The sequence below is a fragment of the Malaya genurostris genome, chromosome 1 (assembly GCF_030247185.1).
Source record: "Malaya genurostris strain Urasoe2022 chromosome 1, Malgen_1.1, whole genome shotgun sequence".
NCBI lineage: Eukaryota > Metazoa > Arthropoda > Insecta > Diptera > Culicidae > Malaya > Malaya genurostris.
The window spans coordinates 93,190,943-93,205,122 of NC_080570.1; the positions used below are offsets into that span (position 1 = coordinate 93,190,943).

At 34.7% G+C, this 14,180-nt stretch overlaps 1 protein-coding gene across 1 annotated transcript in view; it reads right to left on the reverse strand.

Annotated features, from left to right (window-relative positions):
* Window positions 1-11,706, reverse strand: part of LOC131440744 (UNC93-like protein) — a 48,968-nt gene extending 37,262 nt beyond the window's left edge. Inside the window, exon 1 of the mRNA XM_058612279.1 lies at window positions 11,375-11,706. The gene's annotated coding sequence lies outside the window, so the exon portion shown is untranslated. The remainder of the gene's footprint in view (window positions 1-11,374) is intronic.
* Between the last annotated feature and the right edge of the window lie 2,474 nt (window positions 11,707-14,180).

The window sequence follows — 14,180 nt, forward strand, 5'->3', positions numbered from 1 at the left end:
TACCATACTATGAAATACTAATTATATTTTCCCATTGATGGGGTGAATAATATCAAACAGGAAATCAAGGCTCACAAGTTCCCCAAAATCTCCCAAAAATATCTATGATTGACAGTTGAAAAGATTGAATTACTGCAATTAGTCGGTTTTATGATATCTTTCTTTGCAATTAGATTGTGGAATCGGACAAAATATTTAATTTGACAAAAGGTAACGGTCTGATAGTATCGTGATAAGAATCGCAAATATGACTTGCACGAGATAAGCTACTACAATAAAAAAAACAGATTCTCTCGTGTTGAACTAAATTAATTTATGTCTTTTCATAAGATATCTCCCTGTCCATTACTATAAAGAACCACGTAAATTTACAGATGCACTGAGAATACATCCAACTGTCTAGAAATCAAGATATGAAATTATTACATCATTTTGTTACAAATGTGTGAGCTTTATTAATTTATTACGATTCATCAGTAAATTTTAACTGAATCAATTAGATCTTTCAACTGAGATACGCTAAATTTTCTCATTTCCTGTCGGCGTTCATAGATAGGAAAATTATGTGAATCAGATGTTTACTTCCGACTTCACAAGAAGTTCGAATAACTCGTACTGATAGATCACTTCTGATAATGTTTATCTTTCAATCTACATAATTACTTACTTTCAAATCAATTAGTTTCATTCAAGTGATTGATAGGCACCACTACATGGAGAAAAACGGACTGTTAGAAATTGGTTTAACGGATCAAATAAAAAAAAATTAAATTGTTTTCTATTCTTCCTAATAAAAAAAATACATTTGGTATGTGAATTATATGATGTTACTTTGAGTTCTTACAAGAAACTTCGCTGATCAGGAAGCGAGAATGGTTTTTTTTCAAACATGTGAAGATTTAACATAGTTGATCGCAACATAATGTCAACACTGTAATTTTTCATCTACATGAATAAAAAATAAATATATCTCGATTAAAAATTATGAATAATCAGATATTTAATACCTAATCGCTAAAGAAAAAAACCTGTTCTAACCCACCTAGTGGTGTAATGATGCCTTTTTCATATCAATCATACTATCATATATAATACTGAGGTACTCTTCAAAATTATTTTTCTTCGATTCTTAAAAGAATAACCGAAATAGATTTGTTTGACCGTCTACTGATAAAAACTATCAATTGGAAAAGATTTGAGGTCGATTTAGAAATTTTTTTAAGGTTTTTCCCCATTTTAAGTGATAGTATACAATTTTTAACACACTTGACACTATATTTCCGTATCCGGAAGTTGGATCCGATTGCAATTCAGGAATTACGTGTGGGACCATAGGACCTTTCATTTGAACCTAGGTTTGTGAAAATCGGTCGCACCAACTATGAGAAAAGTTAGTGCACTTATTTTCACAATTTTTTGCACATTTTACCCCATAATTCCAGAACTGGAAGTCGGATCCGAATAATATGCAGGAATTTGGTATGCTACCACGAGACATTTCATTTGAATCTAAGTTTGTGAAAATCGGTTCAGGCATTTCCGAGAAAAGTTATTCCAAAAAAACGTTACATACACACACACACAGAGAGACATTTTGCGTACTCGACGAACTGAGTCGAATGGTATATGACAAAAGTTGGAAAGTCGGTTTTCACAGTGATTGCATAACCTTTCTATATGAGAAAGGCAAAACCTGTTTTAATCCACCTAGTGGTGTAATGATGCCTTTCTCATATCAATCATACCATCATATATAATACTGTGGTATTCTTCAAAATAATTTTCTTCGATTCCTAAATAGAATAACCGAAATCGGTTTGTTTGACCGTCTATTGATAAAAACTATTAATTGGAAAAGATTTAAGGTCGATTTAGAAAACTTTTTACGGTTTTTCGCCCTTTTCAGTGATGGTATAAAATTTTTAACACACTTTACCTTATATTTCCGGATCCGGAAGTCGGATCCAGATTAAATTCAGGAATTACGTATGGGGCCACAGGACCTTTCATTTGAACCTAAGTTTATGAAAATCGGTCGCGCCATCTATGAGAAAAGCTAGAAAACATATTTTCACATTTTTTTGCACATTTTACCCCATAATTCCGGAACCGAAAGTCGGATTCAAATAATATTCAGGAATTTTGTATGGGACCACAAGACCTTTCATTTGAATCTAAGTTTGTGAAAATCGGTTCAGTCATCTCCGAGCAAAGTTAGTGCAAAAAACGTTACATACACACATACGCACATACACACACATACATTTTGCGTACTCGACGAACTGAGTCGAATGGTATACGACACTCGGCCCTCCGGGCCTCGGTTCAAAAGTCGGTTTTCAAAGTGATTGCATAACCTTTCTATACGAGAAAGGCAAAACACTACATGCACATCACATGTATTATTCTAAATTATCCTAAAATCTTAGTTTGAATTGATTCAGAATAAAGACAAATGAAACATAATAAAATTGATTCATGATCCTCAAAAAGGGAATCCCAAGAAAACTTGTTGACTTTATTGTATACTAAGCACCAAAGCATTTGCTTTGCAATATCTACTAGGCAAATGTTTGCGGCATTATCCGTTAACTGAATTTACATTCCATGAGAAATCGAAAAAACGTTCCGACGGAGTTTTTGACAATCTATTTCCAGAGCCGGAACCTGGTGACCGTTACAGTCGTAAAAAAGTAGATTAGCAGTCAATAGCAGCCTATGGGCCTAAGACTTTGAATTTGAGGCTGAGTTTGTGTAAATCGGTTCAGCCATCTCTGAGAAAATTGAGGGACATTTTATGTCACAAATACACACGCCAGGCATTTGCTCAGTTCGTCGAGGTGAATCGAATGGTATACGAAATTCGGCCCTCGGCTGAAAATTCGGTTTTCACAGCGATTGCATAGCCGTTTCATATGAGAAAAGTAAAACATTTAAACATTTTTGAGGAATAAATTTTGTAGTTTTCTAATTAATAATGTGATGTATTCGAAAGTATTACTGGTTAAAAGTTCCTTTCGGCGAAACGACGTTTTTGGCGTAATGACCCATTCAGCGATATGACCCTTTCGACGAAATTGTCCTTCGAAAGAGTATCATAATATTGTTTCCGCGGTTCGACTTTTCTCTCGGCGGCTCTGCTTTCGAAATTTTAAAAATTTTTGAATAAAGATATTGCTAATATTTTAGATAATGGATTTTCAAACATCGGCAATGGATTACAATTTCTTATTGGTAAATTATGATCTTTATCCTGTTTAAGTTAAACGGTATCAGTTAGTTTTCGTATATGGTTTCAAGCAGTACACAATATCACATATATCACATATCACATACCACATTTCATATGCTCAATGGTTTTTCTACGAAATTCTTAGTAATTAATGTTCACGATTTAATCATTTGAATGGTTACATTAAAAGATCGATAACGCCTACAAAGAAGTTTAAATATTTTCAGTGATTATCTGTCAAAATGGAAAATTAAACCAAATGCAGCAAAAACGCAATTAATTATCTTTCCTCATAAGCCAAGAGCTTCTTTTCTTAAACCAAACAATGATCACATTCTCAAATTAAATGGCTTGGAATTGACATGGTCTGATCAAGCTAAATACTTAGGTTTAATGTATGACAAAAAACTCACTTTCAAGGATCACATTGAAGGAATCCAGGCAAAGTGTAATAAATATATTAAATGTTTATATACTCTTATAAACAGAAATTCTAAGCTCTGTCTAAAAAACAAATTGTTAATTTAAAAACAAATTTTCAGACCAGCCATGCTTTATGCAGTACCAATTTGGTCAAGTTGTTGTTCCACCAGGAAGAAAACGCTTCAAAGGATTCAGAATAAAATTCTGAAAATGATTTTGAAGCGTCCTCCCTGGTTTAGTACAAATGAGTTACACAGACTCACAAATATAGAACCATTAGATGTAATGTCACATAATATTATAAGCAAATTCCAACAAAAATCGATGCAATCTTCAATTGAATCGATTCGCTCTCTGTATTAGTTAGTAAGTTAGTGTATAAGTTCCTTTTCCCCATTACACAATACAAGTAGGTTTAGAATTTTCCCTACACAAAAATCTCAGAATTGCGGAAGCAAATCATGTGCTCATGGTAATAACCAAATCATATATATAATAGGGCTGAAAAGTCACCACTTGTGGCTGAACACCCAATTTAAATCTTAATAATTTAATTTTAACTCATATTCCAATAAATAGTTATTTAAAAAAAATAAAAAAAAAGATCGATAAAAATATTAAGTACAAAAACCTCGGATTTTACAAAACAAAAAAAGTGTTGACTTCTAGTTCCGGAATTATGGGAAAAATGTGCAAAAATGAAAATATGTGTAGAAACTTTTCTCAGAGATAACCAATTTTCACAAAATCATATTCAAATGAATGGTTTTATGGTCCCATAAAAAAGTTTCTGAAATTCATCTGCGTCCGATTTCCGGTTTCGGAATTACAGGGTGACTAGTGTAAAAATTTCAATTTTAAATTACTTTCTACTGATTTCTAAAAATTAATGGTCCTATGGTCCTTTACAAAACTTCTGGATTTTATCTGGATCCAGAATTATAGGGTAGAGTGTGTTCAAAATTTGATACCATCACTTAAAGGTGCGAAATTAAAATCGTGAAAAACATTTCGAAACTAGACTCAAACTACTCCACTCAGTAGTAATTATAAGTAGACGGCCAAAAAAACTTATTCTTTCAAGAATCGAAGAAAATTATTTTGAAGAATACCACGGTATTATATATGATATTATGATTCATATGAGAAAGACATCATTACAGTACTAGGTGGATTAAAACAGTTTATTTGAAAATTTGTGGATTTATTTTAGCAGCGTATATGAATACTTTACGCAAAGCTGAATTGAATATTTTGCTCTCAATACCTTAGTGCGGTGCCGTTTAGACCGACCACTATATTCATAGAATCATTTATTAGGTTTGCTTGAAAGTTATGATGTGTCAGATGGTGGTAATGAATATTCGTCTAACCACTCCAAATGCTTTTTCTCGAATCGGTCTCGTCTCCATTTAGATTGTTTGAATTTTCTTTTGAATGCTTTCCAAAAATTTTCTAACTCGTTATTCATATTCGAAGAAAACTATTGTTTTATTGTTTCGTTCTGTCTTCTACCGTTTCCTTGAAGTGAACGTCAGACAACGGTATTATAAAAAAAAACGTACTTAATCCACCTAGCAGTGAAATGATCTCTTTTTTGTCAATCCGCATGTGTTTTTTTCATGAATATTCTTCGGTGTTTCAGTTTTCATGAACTTATTCTAATGTCCGTCGTTTTAAGTGGCAATTTGAGATTTTAATCACTCATTACTCTGTAATGTCGAAACTGCAAATAGGATCGAATGTGAATCTAGAAGTGTAACAATCAATCAACAATTTCATGATATGTCGAAGTAATTTCCACTTTAGAGTTTAGGGTAATTTAAGTTACTTCTAGAGCCGGTATTCAGGAACCAGCATAACCTAAACCGATTCGTATGGCCATATGACGAATAAATTGCAATATTTTTGAGTCCAACTTTAACTCTTTTCGGGATTGTCATCTTCTACATCGCTTTGAATTTTAAAAATTCATCATCGTACAGTTCCAGAATTGGATAAAATTGGATTTATTTGAATTCGATTTGGCTTTTTTTTAGAAAACAATTGAGCTTTGAGAAACGATACGACACTGGAACCGGAATTCTAAAATCGGTATGGCCGAAATCAGATAAATTCACCTGAGTAGCTGTATAGTTTACATTTTTTTCAAAATGTGTGAAAATCAGTGTAGACATCTTTGAAAAATCATAGCACGAATTAAATTTTTAGGTGCCTTCTGAATCGAAAACTGAATACCAATAAAACTGAAAAAAAGTTTATTTTTTAATCGACTATCCAAATCTGCTAACCCGATAAACCTGATTAATTTATGTGAAATAGACTTTTTTATACTATCTCCGAAACCGGAAGTTGGATCTGACTGAATTCTGCCATCATCTGGTTTATTTATGTCATATTCAAACAATTATGTTGCCAAAAACGAACCGTGCTAAAATCGGTTCAAGGCAAAATATCATGCTGTACACACTCTTTTGGGTACTTAGAAACAAATGTATGTGACAGTATAAAAAAATCGTTTTTTGTGTTGCTCCCAAGTATTTCTTTGCCAGACAGCGCTCAAAACTTCTACTGCTGGAATAGGGGAAAAATCGCTTACACAAAAATTTCGATATCTCCGTTAAAAATGGACGGATTTTAACAATCTATGGCTTGTTGGATAGCTATTACCGTGCAGAATCTAAGTCTGGAAACATATTCTGTTTTCAAGGTCAATTGTGATAGATACTGTCAAAAACCTGAAAATTTTGACATAAAACTTCGTATAACTTAAAAAGTAAACATCCGGTCTCAAAACCATTCAATAGCGTTCAGGGTGACGGGGAGACCTTTCATTTGCGACTAGTTTGATCAAAATTGGTCCAGCCATCTCTGAGATCTCGACCTCTTGGATGACAACACACATACAGACACACACACACACGTCGAGCTGAATCGATTGGTATATGGCATTCGGCCCTCCGGGCCTCGGAAAATTTTTCTAAAGTTTGAGAGAATTCTATACCTATTTTTTATATTTATAAAAACAGGTAAAACAACTTGAAATGAAATGTTTCATCTATGTCCTTTTTGATTCCATTTAAAATCCATCACTTTTTGGATTATAGATATCAACTAATTCCAAACTCCATATTTTGAGCTATTTCATATTCCATATGTATACTCCCGATGATAACTTATATTAACGAATGTAATCGATTTGGAACGTATTTATAAGATGAATACATGCACTGATGCCGGCAATATCTTTACACTGCTACAGTTATTACGCTTCGAAAAAAAATGAACATGCGGTATGATAAAAAGCGTCGTTCTTAAAACAATGAATAAGTTCTTTTTCCTAGCCCTGCTTGTCAATAAACAAGAATAGAATGCGGACTGATAACGTTAACGACCTATACAATTGTTTGGTGTGTTTCCAATTTAAATAATTTAATATTTCGGAACTGTCGTCAGATTTGATAAATATAACATTATGATACGAAATTGTCAAAACATATATGTTCGAATAAGAAAAAATATTCAGTTTCTGGTGACCAAACATGCGCAGTCAATTCAACTGTTGATCCTTGGAATTTGGTGCTTCAAATTTTATGGCAATAATGTTGTCAGGGTGAGAACTCATTTTTTTATAATCCAAATTTCAACAAACCTGCGCAAGTCTATGCTAAATCTACCTTTACTCTTTCGAAAGCATATACTTTGACCTAACTTTTGGTCCTATACCCAAACGTGACATACCCTCGCCTCATAGTTTTGAAGCTTCATTTCTATGGGAAATCACATTTTTTTTAATCAAACTGAAATCCAGCCTATTATGAAAATATATTACCCATTTAAATGAAACTGTTTTGTTCTACACTATATTACAAACAACTTTTTCTAGAGTTCCGAGTAGAATTTGAGCGACTGTTGAGCCTCCTGAGAGACGAGTGTTGTTGCCACTTTTATTCGAAAAAATGCAAGAAAAGTGTGAAATGACCAACTTTGAAAAATCATATAAAATTCAAAATTAGTTGTAATTAGTTCAAATTTGAACGTGTGAATAGTATAGTATATCAATGGTAACCTATAGAATTACAAGACTCTTGTTTGAAATAAAGATTGTGAAAATCAGTCTAAGCAGCTCTGAGTAATCGATATGAACTCCATTTTGTAGTGTAGTTTAATGACCACTATTTCAGATATTTCCGACGAGAGCCGCAAGACCATTCATTTAAAAATCTTTTAGCCAATCAACCAATTTGTAGGAATATGTTTTTGCCTTCATATATAAAGGCTTTGCAATCGCTGTGAAAACCGACTGTACAACCGAAGCCCGGAGGACCGAGTACCATATAGCATTCGACTCAGTTCGTCGAGATCTAAAATGTATATGTGTGTGTATGTCTGTAGGTATGTATGTCTGTGTGTATGTGACAAATGATGTCACTCAATTTTCTCAGAGATGGCTGAACCGATTTTCACAACCTCAGATAAAATTAAAGGTTTTACGGTCTCATAGGCTGCTATTGAATTTGATCCCGAACCGACTTTCGGTTCCAAAATTACAGGGTGATGTGCACAAAAAAAAAGAAAACATATGACATTCACTTTTCTCGGAGATGGTAGAACCGATTTTCGTAATCTAGTAATAAATCTAGTTAGTTGGTGGATATATAAAACTACTTTAGGACTACTACTCCTCGGTTTCTGATTCTAAAAACGGAATTCACTTCTATTTCTCAACAACGATTAAACCAATTTTCACAAATCTTGATTCAAAGCTCTCGTTGTTCATCCAGCTCGAACTCCCGCTTCCGTAAGTATAAGGCGATAAGTGCCAAAACTATTGAACCGACGATGCAAAACCGGTACGCATCAGTACTTGCTGGTACGGAAGAAGAAATCACTACCGTCTTTGCGAAGAAGCTTTGTTCAATTTAGTATAGCGTGTACGGGAGAACAAAAACTTACGCCGTTTTGAAAACACAACTGAATTGATCGGCTGTGATAACAAGTGATATGATAATATAACCAATACAAAATCCAATAAAAAATAATGTTTTATGATGCTGTTTGAAAAATAATACTCTCCATTTTACTTGAATTGTATTTACAGCAGTAACAAGAGCACAGGTTTTCGTTTTCGTTCAGTTGGTTCAATCAAAAAAAAAGTGTAAGAGGTAAATCAGCCAACTTTAATTCAAGCAAAGTCTAATCAACATTTGAATGGAATAGAGTTTTCGTTGAACTTATCATATGTTGGTCAAAATGTCTAATCGTTAAAAAAATCACGACACAGATAAGTACGATATTTTTAAGCAGATTTTATAACTATTTGAACTTGTAGGCCTGGCGATACTATACCATATTAAAATGTGAAATTGTTTTTCTTAAAGTCCAGTCCAAACCAAAGAGAACTTATTTATTCCTAACTATATGGAATACTACCTTTTCGTTGGGTGTTCAGCTGGAAGAAATACTTCGCATTGGATATCTGTTGATACAGTTGCCCTAAACAAATGAGTTTTGAATAATAATGAAATCGATTCAATACATCCCAAAAGAACAGTTGAAGTATCTATGTCGAAATGATTTGCAGTAAGACTGAATATTTTCAGTATTTCACGGCTACAAAGAATAAAGTAATTTGAAAATGAAACTGAAAGTTGGGCTCTTAAATTGATTGAAAACGAGTAAAACTGATGGCGAGGCAACACAAAAACGAGAAAGTAAAATACGGCAACCTGCACTAGGGGCATGCATGGAATAAGGAATCCAATAGAGTTGTTGAACGGATCACTGGCAACAGCACACGAAGCTTGAAAATAGCAGTTGATACAGACTGTAAGTAGAATGAACTTGATTGGAACTGCCGGCAACTGGATTGGACCAGTCACATAGTTATGCACAGATCCGCAGTGAGCGTACCAACAGCTTTGGAAACGGAATGTTTAATCATGTTTCGCGTCCCAGAAGTCAGCTGTCTACACTTAGATGATCGTGGAAGGGTGAATAACTGTAAAATGAAGAGAGCCGTCGTCTTTTCTCAATAAATTTTGGAACCAATTAATCTGCGGTTTCGTTAGAATTATTTGTATAGTGGAACCTCAACTCCCACAAAAGCTCGCTGCATCTGAATATTGAATGCACTCGAAAATTAAAGACATACTCCAATCGTTAGTTGATATGTTTAGCGAAAATATAAGCAAGTCGTTTATAACGCGCGATGAAGGGGCAGAATCGCGCCGAACGTCCAAAAGCTGATATAATTAGCTATTATCGAAGCAATTATTTTTGCCGAAATTGAACTTGCCTCCATGGTGGCAAAAATTGAACCCGACGATAGAAATTGAATTTATTGTGAGTGGAGTAGTTTTGCAATGAGTATTTTCATATGTGTGAAATAGCGGCAAGAGGGAACTTGAAAATAATCCATTTGCGAGCTAATAAATTCGCTCATTTTTTACTGTAGCACATTCTTGGCTAGATGGTCGTAAAATGATTTACTGAGAACATTCAACTATTTTAATTATTTGAAAAAAAATATTAGCAACCTCGGTGAGCAATAAAACAAAACAGAAATAATAAGTTTTTCTTTGCTTCAAACAAGATTGAAAATGGCATTTGTATTTCGATAACGTACTTTGATTTTCTTAAAATAACTAATATTTTACTAATAACTTCTAATAGCAGTTTATTTCAACCGGTTGTATATTTTAGAAAAAATCGCATCAAGCTAAATATACAGTATAAATCATACAATGGAAATAAAATTCCGAACCACTTAAAAACAAACATTTTGAGCATGACACATAATTTTCACTATGACACTACTTGCAACATTACCAGCAAAACTACCGATTTAAAGACAGTGCACGAGCTGTTGATCGAAAATGAATCAGATTTCTATCCAGTAAAATAGGGTCACAATAGGTACACAGTGAGTGGTAATAGAATGTCATTGTTTAATCGAGCTGTATATGTCAGAGCGAATTGTTCAGCGTCACTGAACAACTATTATGCTGAGTGGAGCCGATTAATAAGTATCAGACTATCAGTCGCAAAGATAACTGTTTACGATTAGAAGTTCAAGAGATTCATTTCTGCGTATAGGTCATTGATCGTTTCGAAATTTTCGTACATTTTAATTATTTTGGTAAAATTGAATTTGGCATGAAAAATTCATTTATAGTTTCAGATATCGAATTTCTCATCTTTTAGTAACTTTTAGGCCAAATTTTCGAAAAAAAACAAATTTTCAGAATGGTTTGAACAAAGATATAAATCGAACAAAGCTTTCTACTGTCGCTTTTTCAGATGATTTCAAACAGGCAGAACAAGAAGACATGAAGACATTAATATAGATACGATTTAATTCTCTGATTAAAAGCTAGACCCCATCCCTTAGTACACAATTCACAAATTGGTTACCAACACACAATAATTGTTAGTAATACTAGTAATGGTTATTAAACTGTATTTACTCCATTGATATAAAATGTATGAGCTAACTATACCTAAGCTAAACATCTAAATGTACTAATTTTTATTCGCTTTACACATTAAAACAAATAAGAATTACAAACATATAATAACTATCGAAAGACCTCCGAACAAGCACTATTCTAGACAAGAATTTTCCTTCTGTAGTACCACTGTGCTAAACCGTGCGAAACGTTTCCCCAATAGCTTACCAGTAACAGAATACCTAAGAACTAGTTTCCATTCACTCACCAACAGCCGCAGTATAAATTGGTGGATCGACCTTTGTGTCGCTAGTACAACACGATCAAGGGTAAGTTTGAGAAGTAACTTTCACGAAAATTGACTTTCTAGATCCCAGGCACCACGTTTTATGATAGCTCCAATAAAGCTACTACTGTTTCACATCAATCGCGGCACACCGGAAGCAGTAGCAGTAGAAGTAGAAAAGTGTTTCATTACTAGCGCGCCTAAGAAGCGAATCTTCATTCTCCGACTAACGACAAATGACTGAAATCTCTGATAGCCATGCCTTCTACAGGTAAGCGTTTTTAGCGAAGCCTTCCTCTCGCACATCACTCAGCTACTGCCTCTGGGTTTATCAATCGGGCATCCAATTGTACGAAATAAAAAAAAAACAAATGTGTATGAAAATATAATTATTCATCACTGCATGTCACATATTTTATTATGTCACTTACACGTTTGTATTCACGATCATCCAACGGTCATTATATCCATTACCGAGGGGGAGAACTATAGAGCGCGTTTTTGGACTCTCATATAGCATGTACAAAACGCCACCCATTGCTAATGGTGGTAGTATATGCACTTTCCGTGATTCGAATTTTCGCCAGAATCGCTTTGTAAACAATAGAGTACCAGCGTATCTGTGTATGTAGATTATGGGCCCATTGTCGACGTAGATCAACAGCGTAATTACAATATTATATATGATCTTCTTTTATTGCTAACAAAACGGCTAGTAGCCACGTGCTTCCGACTTGGCTCACGAATAACTGCAGATAGGTTGACAGCTCAACCCCACCACCCTTATTTCTGCAGAGCGAGAACATGTACACGCGAGAAAGATAATAGTGAAAGAAAAATACGTTTTTCCAGTAACGGATGTTCGAGCCTGTGACAATAATTCTGAAGTCATGTATGAGAGGGAAGTATATCATGAGAGTTATTCGAATTTCGATCTATAGATTTCGAAAACGATATTTCCGTGTGTGTCAAATACGATCGGTGCAAAAAAGGATAATATTATTGACGATACCATCTTCACCTTGAATACCGTTCATAGCCCATAAATAACCATGGCACATGTGTGTGTGTGTGTGTGTGATACATGTAGTGTCTACAACGGAATACGTAAATATCTATTACCGTTTTCGTTTTTAAACCTAGACGCGGGCTACTCTGACTCCGAGTAAAACGAACACGTGGTACGCGCCCTAAACAACAACTCATGAAAAAAAGAAAAAATAAACAAACTCGGCTGGATGCGTGGTGCGACCCGAGAAAATTTTCAGAGCGAAACTACGCGATTGGAGTCCGATCTAGAGCGACCACAGGTTGCTAAAACAAACATATCAAACGTTGTTTGGGCGACTCTGGGTCAGCTTTCGGGCTGCTCTGATCAATAAACGAAAACGGTATATGATAAACGAATATATGGAGGCAAAAGTATCTATTGCACCAAGAAGACAATAAAAACATTCAACAAAATCGCAATTTTAATTCGAATTCAGTCCGAGGCTCCTATATCGCTCTTTTAGTTGGAACAGGTTCTGCTTTGCATTTCAAACTGGCAACGCAAGGAGGCGCTGCGGACTATTCATCTGACTAAACCGGCTCACTTACTGGTACGGTCCGGTTATACTTTTCTTTCAACTGGTAACTTGATGTTGCTCTTTCCGGGCTCCAAGTGAATCCGTACGAAGCGTGCCAAACCTGAGAGTCATGCTGGAGATGAACCGTTGGAAACTAACTTCAATGAACTTGTAGTAAATGATGCAAAACCTTAATGCTAATAATTCTACGGGCGAATAAAAACACCGTTAGTAGGAAATAAATGATTTTTTAAAGAATCACGAATCTCACTCGTAGTTCTGTTCAAATTCTCAAAAGCACTCCTACTAATGTTTTAAAACATGAAAACCTAAAATTCGTTGGCCGAAACCCTCATTTATGTTTGTTTGTTATGCCATAAAACTTTAAATCTTCAAATTGTGTTACGCGTCACTTTCAGTCTGATTAAACTAAAAGTATTAGCAATCTATGGTATCAAAATTGGCTCAAAGTCTGGCTTGTCATAAAGCAATTGACATATTTTGTATAGAAATTTTTGCAAAATTGGTTTATCCAATCTCCTCTCCTGGGGTAAATGCCCAAAACTTGGACTTAACACTATTGATCGCATCTGTGTAACACTTGCGTCATGTTTCTTACATATTTTCATCAGCTTCTTCTTCCAATCCTGTTTTCCGAAGTTTTCCTTTCATTATCACGCAGAATTTTGCTATTGTGTGAAGTTCAGGCAAATTTAGTGGATTGACCTCCTTCGATACAAAAACAACACAGACGCATCTGGAGATATTCTTAGTTATATATATCCCAAATAAATAAACAAATAAATGAATAAATAAATATATATTTCTTGACAAATTATTAGACCTTCTCTTCCAAAACTTCAGGTAGGATTTACTAACGAAAAACTCCAGGCTGGGATCCTTGGAATCCGCTTTAATGCGCGGCTCGTCGTCCATTACGATGCATTCCGGCTGCACCAACTGTTTTCTGGTGCGGGATTTTTTTTATTTAAAAGATATTTTTATTCAGGCCTATTTGCGTACAAGCTATACGTGGCCGATTGAGACGATTTTTTTTGAGTTGGATCTCGTTGTCACCCTTTTTCTAGGGGGAGAGAAGCTTCCATTTCCCTCCTGCGAGGATTGAGGGGCACTTCATTCGTGGTTCGTCTCGTCATCCATTACGGCATCGATGGTATTGTTGTCGATTTCCGTCTTCTTTTCGTTACTAGTTGCTGTAG